This window comes from Zonotrichia albicollis, chromosome 3, assembly GCF_047830755.1.
Source record: "Zonotrichia albicollis isolate bZonAlb1 chromosome 3, bZonAlb1.hap1, whole genome shotgun sequence".
Lineage (NCBI taxonomy): Eukaryota > Metazoa > Chordata > Aves > Passeriformes > Passerellidae > Zonotrichia > Zonotrichia albicollis.
In genome coordinates this window covers 28,513,890-28,539,044 of record NC_133821.1, presented here as the reverse complement: position 1 = coordinate 28,539,044, position 25,155 = coordinate 28,513,890, and positions in this window count along the sequence as shown.

Below are 25,155 nucleotides of genomic sequence, written 5' to 3'. Positions count from 1 at the left end.
CATCCTGCATATCGTGGATGTTGATGAGCCAGCCGGCCACTCCCAGCCACAGGCCCCCAAACACAAACCTCGGCCCCTTTCCCTGCAAACAAAACTCAACTTCCCGGCTTATGCATGGCAGATTGCAGGAGACACTTGGTACAATCAAACCAGCCCGACCTCGCACTGGTGCCACCTTTGACCTGGGAACCATCCTGCGTATCGTGGATTTTCAGGAGCCAGTTGGCCCCTCCCAGCCAAAGACCCCCAAACACAAACCTCGCCCTTTTCCCAGGAAACAAAATTCAGCTGCCACGCTTCTGGATGGTATATTGCAAGAGCCACTTGGCTCTATATAACCAGCCCGACTTGGCAGTGGTGTCACCTATCATCTGGGACCCATACTGCGTATTGTGGATTTTCAGGAGCCAGCTGGCCCCTACCAGCCACAAGACCCCAAACACAAACCGCAGCCCATTTGCCTGCAAAGAAAACTCAACTGCCTGGCCTAGGAATGGCAGATGGCAGGAGACACTTGGTACTATCAAAGCAGCCCGACTTGGCACTGGTGCCACATTTCATCTGAGAACAATCCTGCGTATCGTGGATTCAGGAGCCAGCTGGCCACTCCCTGCCACTCCCTCAAAACCGAAACCACGGCCCTTTCCCTGGCAAACAAACCTCATCTGCCCCGTATCTGGACAACTGATTGAAGGAGCCACATGGTTCTATCAAATCAAAACAACTTGGCACTGGTGCCACCTTGGGTCTGGGAACCATCCTGCATATCGTGGATGTTGATGAGCCAGCTGGCCACTCCCAGCCACAGGCCCCCAAACACAAACCTCGACCCCTTTCCCTGTAAACAAATCTCAATTGCCCGGCTTATGAATGGCAGATTGCAGGAGACACTTGGTACTATCAAATCAGCCCGACTTGGCACTGGTGCCTCATTTCATCTGGGAACCATCTTGCGTTTCGTGGATTTTCATGAGTCAGCCGGCCACTCCGAGCCACAGGACCCAAACACAAACCACGGCCCTTTTCCCTGGAAACAAAACTCAGCTCTCCTTCTTCTGGAGAGCTGATTCAAGGAGCCACATGGTTCTATCAAATCGAAACCACTTGGCACTGGTGCCACCTTGGGTCTGGGAACCATCCTGCATATCGTGGATGTTGATGAGCCAGCCGGCCACTCCCAGCCACAGTCCCCCAAACACAAACCTCGGCCCCTTTCCCTGCAAACAAAACTCAACTTCCCGGCTTATGCATGGCAGATTGTAGGAGACACTTGTTACAATCAAACCAGCCCGACTTGGCACTGGTGCCAACTTTGACCTGGGAACCATCCTGCGTATCGTGGATTTTCAGGAGCCAGTTGGCCACTCCCAGCCACAGGCCCCCAAACACAAACCTCGCCCTTTTCCCAGGAAACAAAATTCAGCTGCCACGCTTCTGGATGGTATATTGCAATAGCCACATGGCTCTATATAACCAGCCCGACTTGGCAGTGGTGTCACCTATCATCTGGGACCCATACTGCGTATCGTGGATTTTCAGGAGCCAGCTGGCCCCTACCAGCCACAAGACCCCAAACACAAACCGCAGCCCATTTGCCTGCAAAGAAAACTCAACTGCCTGGCCTAGGAATGGCAGATGGCAGGAGACACTTGGTACTATCAAAGCAGTCCGACTTGGCACTGGTGCCACATTTCATCTGAGAACAATCCTGCGTATTGTAGATTCAGGAGCCAGCTGGCCACTCCCTGCCACTCCCTCAAAACCGAAACCACGGCCCTTTCCCTGGCAAACAAACCTCATCTGCCCCGTATCTGGACAACTGATTGAAGGAGCCACATGGTTCTATCAAATCAAAACAACTTGGCACTGGTGCCACCTTGGGTCTGGGAACCATCCTGCATATCGTGGATGTTGATGAGCCAGCTGGCCACTCCCAGCCACAGGCCCCCAAACACAAACCTCGGCCCCTTTCCCTGCAAACAAAGCTCAATTGCCCGGCTTATGAATGGCAGATTGCAGGAGACACTTGGTACTATCAAATCAGCCCGACTTGGCACTGGTGCCACATTTCATCTGGGAACCATCTTGCGTATCGTGGATTTTCAGGAGTCAGCCGGCCACTCCGAGCCACAGGACCCAAACACAAACCACGGCCCTTTTCCCTGGAAACAAAACTCAGCTCTCCTTCTTCTGGAGAGCTGATTCAAGGAGCCACATGGTTCTATCAAATCGAAACCACTTGGCACTGGTGCCACCTTGGGTCTGGGAACCATCCTGCATATCGTGGATTTTGATGAGCCAGCCGGCCACTCCCAGCCACAGGCCCCCAAACACAAACCTCGGCCCCTTTCCCTGCAAACAAAACTCAACTTCCCGGCTTATGCATGGCAGATTGCAGGAGACACTTGGTACAATCAAACCAGCCCGACCTGGCACTGGTGCCACCTTTGACCTGGGAACCATCCTGCGTATCGTGGATTTTCAGGAGCCAGTTGGCCCCTCCCAGCCAAAGACCCCCAAACACAAACCTCGCCCTTTTCCCAGGAAACAAAATTCAGCTGCCACGCTTCTGGATGGTATATTGCAAGAGCCACTTGGCTCTATATAACCAGCCCGACTTGGCAGTGGTGTCACCTATCATCTGGGACCCATACTGCGTATTGTGGATTTTCAGGAGCCAGCTGGCCCCTACCAGCCACAAGACCCCAAACACAAACCGCAGCCCATTTGCCTGCAAAGAAAACTCAACTGCCTGGCCTAGGAATGGCAGATGGCAGGAGACACTTGGTACTATCAAAGCAGCCCGACTTGGCACTGGTGCCACATTTCATCTGAGAACAATCCTGCGTATCGTGGATTCAGGAGCCAGCTGGCCACTCCCTGCCACTCCCTCAAAACCGAAACCACGGCCCTTTCCCTGGCAAACAAACCTCATCTGCCCCGTATCTGGACAACTGTTTGAAGGAGCCACATGGTTCTATCAAATCAAAACAACTTGGCACTGGTGCCACCTTGGGTCTGGGAACCATCCTGCATATCGTGGATGTTGATGAGCCAGCCGGCCACTCCCAGCCACAGGCCCCCAAACACAAACCTCGGCCCCTTTCCCTGCAAACAAAGCTCAATTGCCCGGCTTATGAATGGCAGATTGCAGGAGACACTTGGTACTATCAAATCAGCCTGACTTGGCACTGGTGCCACATTTCATCTGGGAACCATCTTGCGTATCGTGGATTTTCAGGAGTCAGCCGGCCACTCCGAGCCACAGGACCCAAACACAAACCACGGCCCTTTTCCCTGGAAACAAAACTCAGCTCTCCTTCTTCTGGAGAGCTGATTCAAGGAGCCACATGGTTCTATCAAATCGAAACCACTTGGCACTGGTGCCACCTTGGGTCTGGGAACCATCCTGCATATCGTGGATTTTGATGAGCCAGCCGGCCACGCCCAGCCACAGGCCCCCAAACACAAACCTCGGCCCCTTTCCCTGCAAACAAAACTCAACTTCCCGGCTTATGCATGGCAGATTGCAGGAGACACTTGGTACAATCAAACCAGCCCGACCTGGCACTGGTGCCACCTTTGACCTGGGAACCATCCTGCGTATCGTGGATTTTCAGGAGCCAGTTGGCCCCTCCCAGCCAAAGACCCCCAAACACAAACCTCGCCCTTTTCCCAGGAAACAAAATTCAGCTGCCACGCTTCTGGATGGTATATTGCAAGAGCCACTTGGCTCTATATAACGAGCCCGACTTGGCAGTGGTGTAACCTATCATCTGGGAACCATCCTGCGTACCGTGGATTTTCAGGAACCAGCTGGCCACTCCCAGCCACTCCCCCAAAAACACAAACCATGGCCCTTCTCCCTGGAAACAAACCTGACCTTCCCCGCGTCCGGACGGCAGGTTGCAGGAAACACTTGGTACTATGAAAACAACCCGACTTGGCACTGGAGCCATTTTCGGTGTGGGAACGATCCTGCGTATCGTGGAGTTTCAGGAGCCAGCTGGCCACTCCCTGCCACTCCCCACAAAACAGAAACCTCGGCCCATTCCCTGGCAAACAAAACTCATCTGCCCTGCTTCTGGACAGCTGATTGAAGGAGCCACATGGTTCTATCAAATCAAAACGACTTGGCACTGGTGCCACCTTGGGTCTGGGAACCATCCTGCATATCGTGGATGTTGATGAGCCAGCCGGCCACTCCCAGCCACAGTCCCCCAAACACAAACCTCGGCCCCTTTCCCTGCAAACAAAACTCAACTTCCCGGCTTATGCATGGCAGATTGTAGGAGACACTTGGTACAATCAAACCAGCCCGACCTGGCACTGGTGCCACCTTTGACCTGGGAACCATCCTGCGTATCGTGGATTTTCAGGAGCCAGTTGGCCACTCCCAGCCACAGGCCCCCAAACACAAACCTCGCCCTTTTCCCAGGAAACAAAATTCAGCTGCCACGCTTCTGGATGGTATATTGCAAGAGCCACTTGGCTCTATATAACCAGCCCGACTTGGCAGTGGTGTCACCTATCATCTGGGACCCATACTGCGTATTGTGGATTTTCAGGAGCCAGCTGGCCCCTACCAGCCACAAGACCCCAAACACAAACCGCAGCCCATTTGCCTGCAAAGAAAACTCAACTGCCTGGCCTAGGAATGGCAGATGGCAGGAGACACTTGGTACTATCAAAGCAGCCCGACTTGGCACTGGTGCCACATTTCATCTGAGAACAATCCTGCGTATCGTGGATTCAGGAGCCAGCTGGCCACTCCCTGCCACTCCCTCAAAACCGAAACCACGGCCCTTTCCCTGGCAAACAAACCTCATCTGCCCCGTATCTGGACAACTGATTGAAGGAGCCACATGGTTCTATCAAATCAAAACAACTTGGCACTGGTGCCACCTTGGGTCTGGGAACCATCCTGCATATCGTGGATGTTGATGAGCCAGCTGGCCACTCCCAGCCACAGGCCCCCAAACACAAACCTCGACCCCTTTCCCTGCAAACAAATCTCAATTGCCCGGCTTATGAATGGCAGATTGCAGGAGACACTTGGTACTATCAAATCAGCCCGACTTGGCACTGGTGCCTCATTTCATCTGGGAACCATCTTGCGTTTCGTGGATTTTCAGGAGTCAGCCGGCCACTCCGAGCCACAGGACCCAAACACAAACCACGGCCCTTTTCCCTGGAAACAAAACTCAGCTCTCCTTCTTCTGGAGAGCTGATTCAAGGAGCCACATGGTTCTATCAAATCGAAACCACTTGGCACTGGTGCCACCTTGGGTCTGGGAACCATCCTGCATATCGTGGATTTTGATGAGCCAGCCGGCCACGCCCAGCCACAGGCCCCCAAACACAAACCTCGGCCCCTTTCCCTGCAAACAAAACTCAACTTCCCGGCTTATGCATGGCAGATTGCAGGAGACACTTGGTACAATCAAACCAGCCCGACCTGGCACTGGTGCCACCTTTGACCTGGGAACCATCCTGCGTATCGTGGATTTTCAGGAGCCAGTTGGCCCCTCCCAGCCACAGGCCCCCACACACAAACCTCGCCCTTTTCCCAGGAAACAAAATTCAGCTGCCACGCTTCTGGATGGTATATTGCAAGAGCCACTTGGCTCTATATAACGAGCCCGACTTGGCAGTGGTGTCACCTATCATCTGGGACCCATACTGCGTATTGTGGATTATCAGGAGCCAGCTGGCCCCTACCAGCCACAAGACCCCAAACACAAACCGCAGCCCATTTGCCTGCAAAGAAAACTCAACTGCCTGGCCTAGGAATGGCAGATGGCAGGAGACACTTGGTACTATCAAAGCAGCCCGACTTGGCACTGGTGCTACATTTCATCTGAGAACAATCCTGCGTATCGTGGATTCAGGAGCCAGCTGGCCACTCCCTGCCACTTCCTCAAAACCGAAACCACGGCCCTTTCCCTGGCAAACAAACCTCATCTGCCCCGTATCTGGACAACTGATTGAAGGAGCCACATGGTTCTATCAAACCAAAACAACTTGGCACTGGTGCCACCTTGGGTCTGGGAACCATCCTGCATATCGTGGATGTTGATGAGCCAGCCGGCCACTCCCAGCCACAGGCCCCCAAACACAAACCTCGGCCCCTTTCCCTGCAAACAAAGCTCAATTGCCCGGCTTATGAATGGCAGATTGCAGGAGACACTTGGTACTATCAAATCAGCCTGACTTGGCACTGGTGCCACATTTCATCTGGGAACCATCTTGCGTATCGTGGATTTTCAGGAGTCAGCCGGCCACTCCGAGCCACAGGACCCAAACACAAACCACGGCCCTTTTCCCTGGAAACAAAACTCAGCTCTCCTTCTTCTGGAGAGCTGATTCAAGGAGCCACATGGTTCTATCAAATCGAAACCACTTGGCACTGGTGCCACCTTGGGTCTGGGAACCATCCTGCATATCGTGGATTTTGATGAGCCAGCCGGCCACGCCCAGCCACAGGCCCCCAAACACAAACCTCGGCCCCTTTCCCTGCAAACAAAACTCAACTTCCCGGCTTATGCATGGCAGATTGCAGGAGACACTTGGTACAATCAAACCAGCCCGACCTGGCACTGGTGCCACCTTTGACCTGGGAACCATCCTGCGTATCGTGGATTTTCAGGAGCCAGTTGGCCCCTCCCAGCCAAAGACCCCCAACACAAACCTCGCCCTTTTCCCAGGAAACAAAATTCAGCTGCCACGCTTCTGGATGGTATATTGCAAGAGCCACTTGGCTCTATATAACGAGCCCGACTTGGCAGTGGTGTCACCTATCATCTGGGAACCATCCTGCGTACCGTGGATTTTCAGGAACCAGCTGGCCACTCCCAGCCACTCCTCCAAAAACACAAACCATGGCCCTTTTCCCTGGAAACAAACCTGACCTTCCCCGCGTCCGGACGGCAGGTTGCAGGAAACACTTTGTACTATGAAAACAACCCGACTTGGCACTGGAGCCATTTTCGGTGTGGGAACGATCCTGCGTATCGTGGAGTTTCAGGAGCCAGCTGGCCACTCCCTGCCACTCCCCACAAAACAGAAACCTCGGCCCATTCCCTGGCAAACAAAACTCATCTGCCCCGCTTCTGGACAGCTGATTGAAGGAGCCACATGGTTCTATCAAATCAAAACGACTTGGCACTGGTGCCACCTTGGGTCTGGGAACCATCCTGCATATCGTGGATGTTGATGAGCCAGCCGGCCACTCCCAGCCACAGTCCCCCAAACACAAACCTCGGCCCCTTTCCCTGCAAACAAAACTCAACTTCCCGGCTTATGCATGGCAGATTGTAGGAGACACTTGTTACAATCAAACCAGCCCGACTTGGCACTGGTGCCACCTTTGACCTGGGAACCATCCTGCGTATCGTGGATTTTCAGGAGCCAGTTGGCCACTCCCAGCCACAGGCCCCCAAACACAAACCTCGCCCTTTTCCCAGGAAACAAAATTCAGCTGCCACGCTTCTGGATGGTATATTGCAAGAGCCACATGGCTCTATATAACCAGCCCGACTTGGCAGTGGTGTCACCTATCATCTGGGACCCATACTGCGTATCGTGGATTTTCAGGAGCCAGCTGGCCCCTACCAGCCACAAGACCCCAAACACAAACCGCAGCCCATTTGCCTGCAAAGAAAACTCAACTGCCTGGCCTAGGAATGGCAGATGGCAGGAGACACTTGGTACTATCAAAGCAGCCCGACTTGGCACTGGTGCCACATTTCATCTGAGAACAATCCTGCGTATTGTAGATTCAGGAGCCAGCTGGCCACTCCCTGCCACTCCCTCAAAACCGAAACCACGGCCCTTTCCCTGGCAAACAAACCTCATCTGCCCCGTATCTGGACAACTGATTGAAGGAGCCACATGGTTCTAGCAAATCAAAACAACTTGGCACTGGTGCCACCTTGGGTCTGGGAACCATCCTGCATATCGTGGATGTTGATGAGCCAGCTGGCCACTCCCAGCCACAGGCCCCCAAACACAAACCTCGGCCCCTTTCCCTGCAAACAAAGCTCAATTGCCCGGCTTATGAATGGCAGATTGCAGGAGACACTTGGTACTATCAAATCAGCCCGACTTGGCACTGGTGCCACATTTCATCTGGGAACCATCTTGCGTATCGTGGATTTTCAGGAGTCAGCCGGCCACTCCGAGCCACAGGACCCAAACACAAACCACGGCCCTTTTCCCTGGAAACAAAACTCAGCTCTCCTTCTTCTGGAGAGCTGATTCAAGGAGCCACATGGTTCTATCAAATCGAAACCACTTGGCACTGGTGCCACCTTGGGTCTGGGAACCATCCTGCATATCGTGGATTTTGATGAGCCAGCCGGCCACTCCCAGCCACAGGCCCCCAAACACAAACCTCGGCCCCTTTCCCTGCAAACAAAACTCAACTTCCCGGCTTATGCATGGCAGATTGCAGGAGACACTTGGTACAATCAAACCAGCCCGACCTGGCACTGGTGCCACCTTTGACCTGGGAACCATCCTGCGTATCGTGGATTTTCAGGAGCCAGTTGGCCCCTCCCAGCCAAAGACCCCCAAACACAAACCTCGCCCTTTTCCCAGGAAACAAAATTCAGCTGCCACGCTTCTGGATGGTATATTGCAAGAGCCACTTGGCTCTATATAACCAGCCCGACTTGGCAGTGGTGTCACCTATCATCTGGGACCCATACTGCGTATTGTGGATTTTCAGGAGCCAGCTGGCCCCTACCAGCCACAAGACCCCAAACACAAACCGCAGCCCATTTGCCTGCAAAGAAAACTCAACTGCCTGGCCTAGGAATGGCAGATGGCAGGAGACACTTGGTACTATCAAAGCAGCCCGACTTGGCACTGGTGCCACATTTCATCTGAGAACAATCCTGCGTATTGTAGATTCAGGATCCAGCTGGCCACTCCCTGCCACTCCCTCAAAACCGAAACCACGGCCCTTTCCCTGGCAAACAAACCTCATCTGCCCCGTATCTGGACAACTGATTGAAGGAGCCACATGGTTCTATCAAATCAAAACAACTTGGCACTGGTGCCACCTTGGGTCTGGGAACCATCCTGCATATCGTGGATGTTGATGAGCCAGCCGGCCACTCCCAGCCACAGGCCCCCAAACACAAACCTCGGCCCCTTTCCCTGCAAACAAAGCTCAATTGCCCGGCTTATGAATGGCAGATTGCAGGAGACACTTGGTACTATCAAATCAGCCCGACTTGGCACTGGTGCCACATTTCATCTGGGAACCATCTTGCGTATCGTGGATTTTCAGGAGTCAGCCGGCCACTCCGAGCCACAGGACCCAAACACAAACCACGGCCCTTTTCCCTGGAAACAAAACTCAGCTCTCCTTCTTCTGGAGAGCTGATTCAAGGAGCCACATGGTTCTATCAAATCGAAACCACTTGGCACTGGTGCCACCTTGGGTCTGGGAACCATCCTGCATATCGTGGATTTTGATGAGCCAGCCGGCCACTCCCAGCCACAGGCCCCCAAACACAAACCACGGCCCCTTTCCCTGCAAACAAAACTCAACTTCCCGGCTTATGCATGGCAGATTGCAGGAGACACTTGGTACAATCAAACCAGCCCGACCTGGCACTGGTGCCACCTTTGACCTGGGAACCATCCTGCGTATCGTGGATTTTCAGGAGCCAGTTGGCCCCTCCCAGCCAAAGACCCCCAAACACAAACCTCGCCCTTTTCCCAGGAAACAAAATTCAGCTGCCACGCTTCTGGATGGTATATTGCAAGAGCCACTTGGCTCTATATAACCAGCCCGACTTGGCAGTGGTGTCACCTATCATCTGGGACCCATACTGCGTATTGTGGATTTTCAGGAGCCAGCTGGCCCCTACCAGCCACAAGACCCCAAACACAAACCCCAGCCCATTTGCCTGCAAAGAAAACTCAACTGCCTGGCCTAGGAATGGCAGATGGCAGGAGACACTTGGTACTATCAAAGCAGCCCGACTTGGCACTGGTGCCACATTTCATCTGAGAACAATCCTGCGTATCGTGGATTCAGGAGCCAGCTGGCCACTCCCTGCCACTCCCTCAAAACCGAAACCACGGCCCTTTCCCTGGCAAACAAACCTCATCTGCCCCGTATCTGGACAACTGTTTGAAGGAGCCACATGGTTCTATCAAATCAAAACAACTTGGCACTGGTGCCACCTTGGGTCTGGGAACCATCCTGCATATCGTGGATGTTGATGAGCCAGCCGGCCACTCCCAGCCACAGGCCCCCAAACACAAACCTCGGCCCCTTTCCCTGCAAACAAAGCTCAATTGCCCGGCTTATGAATGGCAGATTGCAGGAGACACTTGGTACTATCAAATCAGCCTGACTTGGCACTGGTGCCACATTTCATCTGGGAACCATCTTGCGTATCGTGGATTTTCAGGAGACAGCCGGCCACTCCGAGCCACAGGACCCAAACACAAACCACGGCCCTTTTCCCTGGAAACAAAACTCAGCTCTCCTTCTTCTGGAGAGCTGATTCAAGGAGCCACATGGTTCTATCAAATCGAAACCACTTGGCACTGGTGCCACCTTGGGTCTGGGAACCATCCTGCATATCGTGGATTTTGATGAGCCAGCCGGCCACGCCCAGCCACAGGCCCCCAAACACAAACCTCGGCCCCTTTCCCTGCAAACAAAACTCAACTTCCCGGCTTATGCATGGCAGATTGCAGGAGACACTTGGTACAATCAAACCAGCCCGACCTGGCACTGGTGCCACCTTTGACCTGGGAACCATCCTGCGTATCGTGGATTTTCAGGAGCCAGTTGGCCCCTACCAGCCAAAGACCCCCAAACACAAACCTTGCCCTTTTCCCAGGAAACAAAATTCAGCTGCCACGCTTCTGGATGGTATATTGCAAGAGCCACTTGGCTCTATATAACGAGCCCGACTTGGCAGTGGTGTCACCTATCATCTGGGAACCATCCTGCGTACCGTGGATTTTCAGGAACCAGCTGGCCACTCCCAGCCACTCCCCCAAAAACACAAACCATGGCCCTTCTCCCTGGAAACAAACCTGACCTTCCCCGCGTCCGGACGGCAGGTTGCAGGAAACACTTGGTACTATGAAAACAACCCGACTTGGCACTGGAGCCATTTTCGGTGTGGGAACGATCCTGCGTATCGTGGAGTTTCAGGAGCCAGCTGGCCACTCCCTGCCACTCCCCACAAAACAGAAACCTCGGCCCATTCCCTGGCAAACAAAACTCATCTGCCCTGCTTCTGGACAGCTGATTGAAGGAGCCACATGGTTCTATCAAATCAAAACGACTTGGCACTGGTGCCACCTTGGGTCTGGGAACCATCCTGCATATCGTGGATGTTGATGAGCCAGCCGGCCACTCCCAGCCACAGTCCCCCAAACACAAACCTCGGCCCCTTTCCCTGCAAACAAAACTCAACTTCCCGGCTTATGCATGGCAGATTGTAGGAGACACTTGGTACAATCAAACCAGCCCGACCTGGCACTGGTGCCACCTTTGACCTGGGAACCATCCTGCGTATCGTGGATTTTCAGGAGCCAGTTGGGCACTCCCAGCCACAGGCCCCCAAACACAAACCTCGCCCTTTTCCCAGGAAACAAAATTCAGCTGCCACGCTTCTGGATTGTATATTGCAAGAGCCACTTGGCTCTATATAACCAGCCCGACTTGGCAGTGGTGTCACCTATCATCTGGGACCCATCCTGCGTACTGTGAATTTTCAGGAGCCAGCTGGCCCCTACCTGCCACAAGACCCCAAACACAAACCACAGCCCATTTGCCTGCAAACAAAACTCAATTTCCCGGCTTATGCATGGCAGATTGCAGCAGACACTTCTTGCTATCAAACCAGCCCGACTTGGCACTGGTGCCAGCTTTCATCTGGGAACCATCCTGCGTATCATGGATTGTCAGGAGCCAGCTGGCCCCTACCAGGCACAGGCCGCCAAACACAAACCACTGCCCCTTTTCCAGGAAACAAAATTCAGATGCCCTGCTTCTGCATGGCTGGTTGAAGGAGCCACTTGGTACTATCAAATCAGCCCGACTTGGCACTGGTGCCACATTTCATCTGGGAACCATCCTGCGTATCGTGGATTTTCAGGAGCCAGCTGGTCACTCCCAGCCACAGGCCCCCAATCAAAAACCACGGCCCCTTTCCCTGCAAACAAAACTCAACTGCACGGCTTATGAATGGCAGATGGCAGGAGACATTTGGGACTATCAAACCAGCCCGAATTGGCACTGGCGCCGCTATGGGATCTGGGAACCATCCTGCGTATCATGGATTTTCAGGAGCCAGCCGGCCTCTCCCTGCCCCTCCCCACAAAACAGAAACCACGGCCCTTTCCCTGGCAAACAAAACTCTTCTGCCCCGCTTCTGGACAGCTGATTGAAGGAGCCAGATTGTTCTATCAAATCACAAAAACATGGCACTGCTGCCACCTTTGACCTGGGAACCATCCTGCGTATCGTGGATTTTCAGGAGCCAGTTGGCCCCTCCCAGCCAAAGACCCCCAAACACAAACTTAGCCCTTTTCCCAGGAAACAAAATTCAGCTGCCACGCTTCTGGATGGTATATTGCAAGAGCCACTTGGCTCTATATAACCAGCCCGACTTGGCACTGGTGCCACCGTTCATCTGGGAACCATACTGCGTATTGTGGATTTTCAGGAGCCAGTTGGCCCCTCCCAGCCAAAGACCCCCAAACACAAACCTCGCCCTTTTCCCAGGAAACAAAATTCAGCTGCCACGCTTCTGGATGGTATATTGCAAGAGCCACTTGGCTCTATATAACCAGCCCGACTTGGCAGTGGTGTCACCTATCATCTGGGACCCATACTGCGTATCGTGGATTTTCAGGAGCCAGCTGGCCCCTACCAGCCACAAGACCCCAAACACAAACCCCAGCCCATTTGCCTGCAAAGAAAACTCAACTGCCTGGCCTAGGAATGGCAGATGGCAGGAGACACTTGGTACTATCAAAGCAGCCCGACTTTGCACTGGTGCCACATTTCATCTGAGAACAATCCTGCGTATCGTGGATTCAGGAGCCAGCTGGCCACTCCCTGCCACTCCCTCAAAACCGAAACCACGGCCCTTTCCCTGGCAAACAAACCTCATCTGCCCCGTATCTGGACAACTGATTGAAGGAGCCACATGGTTCTATCAAATCAAAACAACTTGGCACTGGTGCCACCTTTTGTCTGGGAACCATCCTGCATATCGTGGATGTTGATGAGCCAGCCGGCCACTCCCAGCCACAGGCCCCCAAACACAAACCTCGGCCCCTTTCCCTGCAAACAAAGCTCAATTGCCCGGCTTATGAATGGCAGATTGCAGGAGACACTTGGTACTATCAAATCAGCCTGACTTGGCACTGGTGCCACATTTCATCTGGGAACCATCTTGTGTATCGTGGATTTTCAGGAGTCAGCCGGCCACTCCGAGCCACAGGACCCAAACACAAACCACGGCCCTTTTCCCTGGAAACAAAACTCAGCTCTCCTTCTTCTGGAGAGCTGATTCAAGGAGCCACATGGTTCTATCAAATCGAAACCACTTGGCACTGGTGCCACCTTGGGTCTGGGAACCATCCTGCATATCGTGGATTTTGATGAGCCAGCCGGCCACTCCTAGCCACAGGCCCCCAAACACAAACCTCGGCCCCTTTCCCTGCAAACAAAACTCAACTTCCCGGCTTATGCATGGCAGATTGCAGCAGACACTTCTTGCTATCAAACCAGCCCAACTTGGCACTGGTGCCAGCTTTCATCTGGGAACCATCCTGCGTATCATGGATTTTCAGGAGCCATCTGGCCCCTACAAGGCACAGGCCGCCAAACACAAACCATGGCCCCTTTTCCAGGAAACAAAATTCGGTTTCCAAGCTTCTGGATGGCAGATTGCAGGAGCCACTTGGCTCTATATAACCAGCCCGACTTGGCAGTGGTGTCACCTATCATCTGGAACCCATCCTGCGTATCATGGATTTTCAGGAGCCAGCTGGCCACTCCCAGCCACAGGCCCCCAAACACAAACCACGGCCCTTTTCCCTGCCAAACAAAACCGAAGGCCAGGCTTATGCATGGCAGATTGCAGGAGCCTCTTAGTACGATCAGACCAGCCTGAGGTGGCACTGGTGCCAGCTTTCATCTGGGAACCATCCTGTGTATCATGGATTTTCAGGAGCCTGCCAGCCGCTCTGAGCCACTGGTCCCCAAACACAAACCTCGGCCCCTTTCCCTACAAAGAAAACTTACCTGCCCGGCTTATGCATGGCAGATTGCAGAAGACACTTGGTACTATCAAACCAGCCCGACTTGGCACTGGAGCCATTTTCGGTGTGGGAACCATCCTGCGTATCGTGGATTTTCTGGAGCCAGCCACCTACTCCCTGCCACTCCCCACAAAACAGAAACCACGGCCCTTTCCCTGGCAAATAAAACTCATCTGCCCCGCTCCTGGACAGCTGATTGAAGGAGCCACATGGTTCTATCAAATCAAAACGACTTGGCACTCGTGCCACCTTGGGTCTGGGAACCATCCTGCATATCGTGGATGTTGATGAGCCAGCTGGCCACTCCCAGCCACAGGCCCCCAAACACAAACCTCAGCCCCTTTCCCTGCAAACAAAACTCAATTTCCCGGCTTATGCATGGCAGATTGCAGCAGACACTTCTTGCTATCAAACCAGCCCGACTTGGCACTGGTGCCAGCTTTCATCTGGGAACCATCCTGCGTATCATGGATTGTCAGGAGCCAGCTGGCCCCTACCAGGCACAGGCCGCCAAACACAAACCACTGCCCCTTTTCCAGGAAACAAAATTCAGCTGCCCTGCTTCTGCATGGCTGGTTGAAGGAGCCACTTGGTACTATCAAATCAGCCCGACTTGGCACTGGTGCCACATTTCATCTGGGAACCATCCTGCGTATCGTGGATTTTCAGGAGCCAGCTGGTCACTCCCAGCCACAGGCCCCCAATCAAAAACCACGGCCCCTTTCCCTGCAAACAAAACTCAACTGCACGGCTTATGAATGGCAGATGGCAGGAGACATTTGGGACTATCAAACCAGCCCGAATTGGCACTGGCGCCGCTATGGGATCTGGGAACCATCCTGCGTATCATGGATTTTCAGGAGCCAGCCGGCCTCTCCCTGCCCCTCCCCACAAAACAGAAACCACAGCCCTTTCCCTGGCAAACAAAACTCTTCTGCCCCGCTTCTGGACAGCTGATTGAAGGAGCCAGATTGTTCTATCAAATCAAAAAAACATGGCACTGCTGCCACCTTTGACCTGGGAACCATCCTCTGTATCGTGGATTTTCAGGAGCCAGCTGGCCCCTTAAAGCCACAGGCCCCCAAACACAAACCACGGCCCCTTTCCCTGCCAAACAAAACTCAACTGCCCCACTTCTGGATGGCAGATTGCAGGAGTCACTTGGTACTATCAAATCAGCCCGACTTGGCAGTGGTGTCACCTATCAGCTGGGAACCATCCTGCGTACCGTGGATTTTCAGGAACCAGCTGGCCACTCCCAGCCACTCCCCCAAAAACACAAACCATGGCCCTTTTCCCTGGAAACAAACCTGACCTTCCCCGCGTCCGGACGGCAGGTTGCAGGAAACACTTGGTACTATGAAAACAACCCGATTTGGCACTGGGGATACCTTCGGTCTGGGAACCATCCTGCGTATCGTGGATTTTCAGGAGCCAGCTGGCCACTCCCAGCCACAGGCCCCCAAACACAAACCTCGCCCTTTTCCCAGGAAACAAAATTCAGCTGCCACGCTTCTGGATGGTATATTGCAAGAGCCACTTGGCTCTATATAACGAGCCCGACTTGGCAGTGGTGTCACCTATCATCTGGGACCCATACTGCATATCGTGGATTTTCAGGAGCCAGCTGGCCCCTACCAGCCACAAGACCCCAAACACAAACCACAGCCCATTTGCCTGCAAAGAAAACTCAACTGCCTGGCCTAGGAATGGCAGATGGCAGGAGACACTTGGTACTATCAAAGCAGCCCGACTTGGCACTGGTGCCACATTTCATCTGAGAACAATCCTGCGTATCGTAGATTCAGGAGCCAGCTGGCCACTCCCTGCCACTCCCTCAAAACCGAAACCACGGCCCTTTCCCTGGCAAACAAACCTCATCTGCCCCGTATCTGGACAACTGATTGAAGGAGCCACATGGTTCTATCAAATCAAAACAACTTGGCACTGGTGCCACCTTGGGTCTGGGAACCATCCTGCATATCGTGGATGTTGATGAGCCAGCCGGCCACTCCCAGCCACAGGCCCCCAAACACAAACCTCGGCCCCTTTCCCTGCAAACAAAGCTCAATTGCCCGGCTTATGAATGGCAGATTGCAGGAGACACTTGGTACTATCAAATCAGCCCGACTTGGCACTGGTGCCACATTTCATCTGGGAACCATCTTGCGTATCATGGATTTTCAGGAGTCAGCCGGCCACTCCGAGCCACAGGACCCAAACACAAACCACGGCCCTTTTCCCTGGAAACAAAACTCAGCTCTCCTTCTTCTGGAGAGCTGATTCAAGGAGCCACATGGTTCTATCAAATCGAAACCACTTGGCACTGGTGCCACCTTGGGTCTGGGAACCATCCTGCATATCGTGGATTTTGATGAGCCAGCCGGCCACTCCCAGCCACAGGCCCCCAAACACAAACCACGGCCCTTTTCCCTGCCAAACAAAACCGAAGGCCAGGCTTATGCATGGCAGATTGCAGGAGCCTCTTGGTACTATCAGACCAGCCTGAGGTGGCACTGGTGCCAGCTTTCATCTGGGAACCATCCTGTGTATCATGGATTTTCAGGAGCCTGCCAGCCGCTCTGAGCCACTGGTCCCCAAACACAAACCTCGGCCCCTTTCCCTACAAAGAAAACTTACCTGCCCGGCTTATGCATGGCAGATTGCAGGAGCCACTTGGCTCTATATAACCAGCCCGACTTGGCACTGGAGCCATTTTCGGTGTGGGAACCATCCTGCGTATCGTGGATTTTCTGGAGCCAGCCACCTACTCCCTGCCACTCCCCACAAAACAGAAACCACGGCCCTTTCCCTGGCAAATAAAACTCATCTGCCCCGCTCCTGGACAGCTGATTGAAGGAGCCACATGGTTCTATCAAATCAAAACGACTTGGCACTCGTGCCACCTTGGGTCTGGGAACCATCCTGCATATCGTGGATGTTGATGAGCCAGCCGGCCACTCCCAGCCACAGGCCCCCAAACACAAACCTCAGCCCCTTTCCCTGCAAACAAAACTCAATTTCCCGGCTTATGCATGGCAGATTGCAGCAGACACTTCTTGCTATCAAACCAGCCCGACTTGGCACTGGTGCCAGCTTTCATCTGGGAACCATCCTGCGTATCATGGATTGTCAGGAGCCAGCTGGCCCCTACCAGGCACAGGCCGCCAAACACAAACCACTGCCCCTTTTCCAGGAAACAAAATTCAGCTGCCCTGCTTCTGCATGGCTGGTTGAAGGAGCCACTTGGTACTATCAAATCAGCCCGACTTGGCACTGGTGCCACATTTCATCTGGGAACCATCCTGCGTATCGTGGATTTTCAGGAGCCAGCTGGTCACTCCCAGCCACAGGCCCCCAATCAAAAACCACGGCCCCTTTCCCTGCAAACAAAACTCAACTGCACGGCTTATGAATGGCAGATGGCAGGAGACATTTGGGACTATCAAACCAGCCCGAATTGGCACTGGCGCCGCTATGGGATCTGGGAACCATCCTGCGTATCATGGATTTTCAGGAGCCAGCCGGCCTCTCCCTGCCCCTCCCCACAAAACAGAAACCACAGCCCTTTCCCTGGCAAACAAAACTCTTCTGCCCCGCTTCTGGACAGCTGATTGAAGGAGCCAGATTGTTCTATCAAATCAAAAAAACATGGCACTGCTGCCACCTTTGACCTGGGAACCATCCTCTGTATCGTGGATTTTCAGGAGCCAGCTGGCCCCTTAAAGCCACAGGCCCCCAAACACAAACCACGGCCCCTTTCCCTGCCAAACAAAACTCAACTGCCCCACTTCTGGATGGCAGATTGCAGGAGTCACTTGGTACTATCAAATCAGCCCGACTTGGCAGTGGTGTCACCTATCAGCTGGGAACCATCCTGCGTACCGTGGATTTTCAGGAACCAGCTGGCCACTCCCAGCCACTCCCCCAAAAACACAAACCATGGCCCTTTTCCCTGGAAACAAACCTGACCTTCCCCGCGTCCGGACGGCAGGTTGCAGGAAACACTTGGTACTATGAAAACAACCCGACTTGGCACTGGGGATACCTTCGGTCTGGGAACCATCCTGCGTATCGTGGATTTTCAGGAGCCAGCTGGCCACTCCCAGCCACAGGCCCCCAAACACAAACCTCGCCCTTTTCCCAGGAAACAAAATTCAGCTGCCACGCTTCTGGATGGTATATTGCAAGAGCCACTTGGCTCTATATAACGAGCCCGACTTGGCAGTGGTGTCACCTATCATCTGGGACCCATACTGCATATCGTGGATTTTCAGGAGCCAGCTGGCCCCTACCAGCCACAAGACCCCAAACACAAACCACAGCCCATTTGCCTGCAAAGAAAACTCAACTGCCTGGCCTAGGAATGGCAGATGGCAGGAGACACTTGGTACTATCAAAGCAGCCCGACTTGGCACTGGTGCCACATTTCATCTGAGAACAATCCTGCGTATCGTAGATTCAGGAGCCAGCTGGCCACTCCCTGCCACTCCCTCAAAACCGAAACCACGGCCCTTTCCCTGGCAAACAAACCTCATCTGCCCCGTATCTGGACAACTGATTGAAGGAGCCACATGGTTCTATCAAATCAAAACAACTTGGCACTGGTGCCACCTTGGGTCTGGGAACCATCCTGCATATCGTGGATGTTGATGAGCCAGCCGGCCACTCCCAGCCACAGGCCCCCAAACACAAACCTCGGCCCCTTTCCCTGCAAACAAAGCTCAATTGCCCGGCTTATGAATGGCAGATTGCAGGAGACACTTGGTACTATCAAATCAGCCCGACTTGGCACTGGTGCCACATTTCATCTGGGAACCATCTTGCGTATCATGGATTTTCAGGAGTCAGCCGGCCACTCCGAGCCACAGGACCCAAACACAAACCACGGCCCTTTTCCCTGGAAACAAAACTCAGCTCTCCTTCTTCTGGAGAGCTGATTCAAGGAGCCACATGGTTCTATCAAATCGAAACCACTTGGCACTGGTGCCACCTTGGGTCTGGGAACCATCCTGCATATCGTGGATTTTGATGAGCCAGCCGGCCACTCCCAGCCACAGGCCCCCAAACACAAACCACGGCCCTTTTCCCTGCCAAACAAAACCGAAGGCCAGGCTTATGCATGGCAGATTGCAGGAGCCTCTTGGTACTATCAGACCAGCCTGAGGTGGCACTGGTGCCAGCTTTCATCTGGGAACCATCCTGTGTATCATGGATTTTCAGGAGCCTGCCAGCCGCTCTGAGCCACTGGTCCCCAAACACAAACCTCGGCCCCTTTCCCTACAAAGAAAACTTACCTGCCCGGCTTATGCATGGCAGATTGCAGGAGCCACTTGGCTCTATATAACCAGCCCGACTTGGCACTGGAGCCATTTTCGGTGTGGGAACCATCCTGCGTATCGTGGATTTTCTGGAGCCAGCCACCTACTCCCTGCCACTCCCCACAAAACAGAAACCACGGCCCTTTCCCTGGCAAATAAAACTCATCTGCCCCGCTCCTGGACAGCTGATTGAAGGAGCCACATGGTTCTATCAAATCAAAACGACTTGGCACTCGTGCCACCTTGGGTCTGGGAACCATCCTGCATATCGTGGATGTTGATGAGCCAGCCAGCCACTCCCAGCCACAGGCCCCCAAACACAAACCTCAGCCCCTTTCCCTGCAAACAAAACTCAATTTCCCGGCTTATGCATGGCAGATTGCAGCAGACACTTCTTGCTATCAAACCAGCCCGACTTGGCACTGGTGCCAGCTTTCATCTGGGAACCATCCTGCGTATCATGGATTGTCAGGAGCCAGCTGGCCCCTACCAGGCACAGGCCGCCAAACACAAACCACTGCCCCTTTTCCAGGAAACAAAATTCAGCTGCCCTGCTTCTGCATGGCTGGTTGAAGGAGCCACTTGGTACTATCAAATCAGCCCGACTTGGCACTGGTGCCACATTTCATCTGGGAAACATCCTGCGTATCGTGGATTTTCAGGAGCCAGCTGGTCACTCCCAGCCACAGGCCCCCAATCAAAAACCACGGCCCCTTTCCCTGCAAACAAAACTCAACTGCACGGCTTATGAATGGCAGATGGCAGGAGACATTTGGGACTATCAAACCAGCCCGAATTGGCACTGGCGCCGCTATGGGATCTGGGAACCATCCTGCGTATCATGGATTTTCAGGAGCCAGCCGGCCTCTCCCTGCCCCTCCCCACAAAACAGAAACCACAGCCCTTTCCCTGGCAAACAAAACTCTTCTGCCCCGCTTCTGGACAGCTGATTGAAGGAGCCAGATTGTTCTATCAAATCAAAAAAACATGGCACTGCTGCCACCTTTGACCTGGGAACCATCCTCTGTATCGTGGATTTTCAGGAGCCAGCTGGCCCCTTAAAGCCACAGGCCCCCAAACACAAACCACGGCCCCTTTCCCTGCCAAACAAAACTCAACTGCCCCACTTCTGGATGGCAGATTGCAGGAGTCACTTGGTACTATCAAATCAGCCCGACTTGGCAGTGGTGTCACCTATCATCTGGGAACCATCCTGCGTACCGTGGATTTTCAGGAACCAGCTGGCCACTCCCAGCCACTCCCCCAAAAACACAAACCATGGCCCTTTTCCCTGGAAACAAACCTGACCTTCCCCGCGTCCGGACGGCAGGTTGCAGGAAACACTTGGTACTATGAAAACAACCCGACTTGGCACTGGGGATACCTTCGGTCTGGGAACCATCCTGCGTATCGTGGATTTTCAGGAGCCAGCTGGCCACTCCCAGCCACAGGCCCCCAAACACAAACCTCGCCCTTTTCCCAGGAAACAAAATTCAGCTGCCACGCTTCTGGATGGTATATTGCAAGAGCCACTTGGCTCTATATAACGAGCCCGACTTGGCAGTGGTGTCACCTATCATCTGGGACCCATACTGCGTATCGTGGATTTTCAGGAGCCAGCTGGCCCCTACCAGCCACAAGACCCCAAACACAAACCACAGCCCATTTGCCTGCAAAGAAAACTCAACTGCCTGGCCTAGGAATGGCAGATGGCAGGAGACACTTGGTACTATCAAAGCAGCCCGACTTGGCACTGGTGCCACATTTCATCTGAGAACAATCCTGCGTATCGTAGATTCAGGAGCCAGCTGGCCACTCCCTGCCACTCCCTCAAAACCGAAACCACGGCCCTTTCCCTGGCAAACAAACCTCATCTGCCCCGTATCTGGACAACTGATTGAAGGAGCCACATGGTTCTATCAAATCAAAACAACTTGGCACTGGTGCCACCTTGGGTCTGGGAACCATCCTGCATATCGTGGATGTTGATGAGCCAGCCGGCCACTCCCAGCCACAGGCCCCCAAACACAAACCTCGGCCCCTTTCCCTGCAAACAAAGCTCAATTGCCCGGCTTATGAATGGCAGATTGCAGGAGACACTTGGTACTATCAAATCAGCCCGACTTGGCACTGGTGCCACATTTCATCTGGGAACCATCTTGCGTATCGTGGATTTTCAGGAGTCAGCCGGCCACTCCGAGCCACAGGACCCAAACACAAACCACGGCCCTTTTCCCTGGAAACAAAACTCAGCTCTCCTTCTTCTGGAGAGCTGATTCAAGGAGCCACATGGTTCTATCAAATCGAAACCACTTGGCACTGGTGCCACCTTGGGTCTGGGAACCATCCTGCATATCGTGGATTTTGATGAGCCAGCCGGCCACGCCCAGCCACAGGCCCCCAAACACAAACCTCGGCCCCTTTCCCTGCAAACAAAACTCAACTTCCCGGCTTATGCATGGCAGATTGCAGGAGACACTTGGTACAATCAAACCAGCCCGACCTGGCACTGGTGCCAGCTTTCATCTGGGAACCATCCTGCGTATCATGGATTTTCAGGAGCCATCTGGCCCCTACAAGGCACAGGCCGCCAAACACAAACCATGGCCCCTTTTCCAGGAAACAAAATTCAGTTGCCAAGCTTCTGGATGGTAGATTGCAGGAGCCACTTGGCTCTATATAACCAGCCCGACTTGGCAGTGGTGTCACCTATCATCTGGAACCCATCCTGCGTATCATGGATTTTCAGGAGCCAGCTGGCCACTCCCAGCCACAGGCCCCCAAACACAAACCACGGCCCTTTTCCCTGCCAAACAAAACCGAAGGCCAGGCTTATGCATGGCAGATTGCAGGAGCCTCTTGGTACTATCAGACCAGCCTGAGGTGGCACTGGTGCCAGCTTTCATCTGGGAACCATCCTGTGTATCATGGATTTTCAGGAGCCTGCCAGCCGCTCTGAGCCACTGGTCCCCAAACACAAACCTCGGCCCCTTTCCCTACAAAGAAAACTTACCTGCCCGGCTTATGCATGGCAGATTGCAGAAGACACTTGGTACTATCAAACCAGCCCGACTTGGCACTGGAGCCATTTTCGGTGTGGGAACCATCCTGCGTATCGTGGATTTTCTGGAGCCAGCCACCTACTCCCTGCCACTCCCCACAAAACAGAAACCACGGCCCTTTCCCTGGCAAATAAAACTCATCTGCCCCGCTCCTGGACAGCTGATTGAAGGAGCCACATGGTTCTATCAAATCAAAACGACTTGGCACTCGTGCCACCTTGGGTCTGGGAACCATCCTGCATATCGTGGATGTTGATGAGCCAGCCGGCCACTCCCAGCCACAGGCCCCCAAACACAAACCTCAGCCCCTTTCCCTGCAAACAAAACTCAATTTCCCGGCTTATGCATGGCAGATTGCAGCAGACACTTCTTGCTATCAAACCAGCCCGACTTGGCACTGGTGCCAGCTTTCATCTGGGAACCATCCTGCGTATCATGGATTGTCAGGAGCCAGCTGGCCCCTACCAGGCACAGGCCGCCAAACACAAACCACTGCCCCTTTTCCAGGAAACAAAATTCAGCTGCCCTGCTTCTGCATGGCTGGTTGAAGGAGCCACTTGGTACTATCAAATCAGCCCGACTTGGCACTGGTGCCACATTTCATCTGGGAAACATCCTGCGTATCGTGGATTTTCAGGAGCCAGCTGGTCACTCCCAGCCACAGGCCCCCAATCAAAAACCACGGCCCCTTTCCCTGCAAACAAAACTCAACTGCACGGCTTATGAATGGCAGATGGCAGGAGACATTTGGGACTATCAAACCAGCCCGAATTGGCACTGGCGCCGCTATGGGATCTGGGAACCATCCTGCGTATCATGGATTTTCAGGAGCCAGCCGGCCTCTCCCTGCCCCTCCCCACAAAACAGAAACCACAGCCCTTTCCCTGGCAAACAAAACTCTTCTGCCCCGCTTCTGGACAGCTGATTGAAGGAGCCAGATTGTTCTATCAAATCAAAAAAACATGGCACTGCTGCCACCTTTGACCTGGGAACCATCCTCTGTATCGTGGATTTTCAGGAGCCAGCTGGCCCCTTAAAGCCACAGGCCCCCAAACACAAACCACGGCCCCTTTCCCTGCCAAACAAAACTCAACTGCCCCACTTCTGGATGGCAGATTGCAGGAGTCACTTGGTACTATCAAATCAGCCCGACTTGGCAGTGGTGTCACCTATCATCTGGGAACCATCCTGCGTACCGTGGATTTTCAGGAACCAGCTGGCCACTCCCAGCCACTCCCCCAAAAACACAAACCATGGCCCTTTTCCCTGGAAACAAACCTGACCTTCCCCGCGTCCGGACGGCAGGTTGCAGGAAACACTTGGTACTATGAAAACAACCCGACTTGGCACTGGGGATACCTTCGGTCTGGGAACCATCCTGCGTATCGTGGATTTTCAGGAGCCAGCTGGCCACTCCCAGCCACAGGCCCCCAAACACAAACCTCGCCCTTTTCCCAGGAAACAAAATTCAGCTGCCACGCTTCTGGATGGTATATTGCAAGAGCCACTTGGCTCTATATAACGAGCCCGACTTGGCAGTGGTGTCACCTATCATCTGGGACCCATACTGCGTATCGTGGATTTTCAGGAGCCAGCTGGCCCCTACCAGCCACAAGACCCCAAACACAAACCCCAGCCCATTTGCCTGCAAAGAAAACTCAACTGCCTGGCCTAGGAATGGCAGATGGCAGGAGACACTTGGTACTATCAAAGCAGCCCGACTTGGCACTGGTGCCACATTTCATCTGAGAACAATCCTGCGTATCGTAGATTCAGGAGCCAGCTGGCCACTCCCTGCCACTCCCTCAAAACCGAAACCACGGCCCTTTCCCTGGCAAACAAACCTCATCTGCCCCGTATCTGGACAACTGATTGAAGGAGCCACATGGTTCTATCAAATCAAAACAACTTGGCACTGGTGCCACCTTGGGTCTGGGAACCATCCTGCATATCGTGGATGTTGATGAGCCAGCCGGCCACTCCCAGCCACAGGCCCCCAAACACAAACCTCGGCCCCTTTCCCTGCAAACAAAGCTCAATTGCCCGGCTTATGAATGGCAGATTGCAGGAGACACTTGGTACTATCAAATCAGCCCGACTTGGCACTGGTGCCACATTTCATCTGGGAACCATCTTGCGTATCGTGGATTTTCAGGAGTCAGCCGGCCACTCCGAGCCACAGGACCCAAACACAAACCACGGCCCTTTTCCCTGGAAACAAAACTCAGCTCTCCTTCTTCTGGAGAGCTGATTCAAGGAGCCACATGGTTCTATCAAATCGAAACCACTTGGCACTGGTGCCACCTTGGGTCTGGGAACCATCCTGCATATCGTGGATTTTGATGAGCCAGCCGGCCACGCCCAGCCACAGGCCCCCAAACACAAACCTCGGCCCCTTTCCCTGCAAACAAAACTCAACTTCCCGGCTTATGCATGGCAGATTGCAGGAGACACTT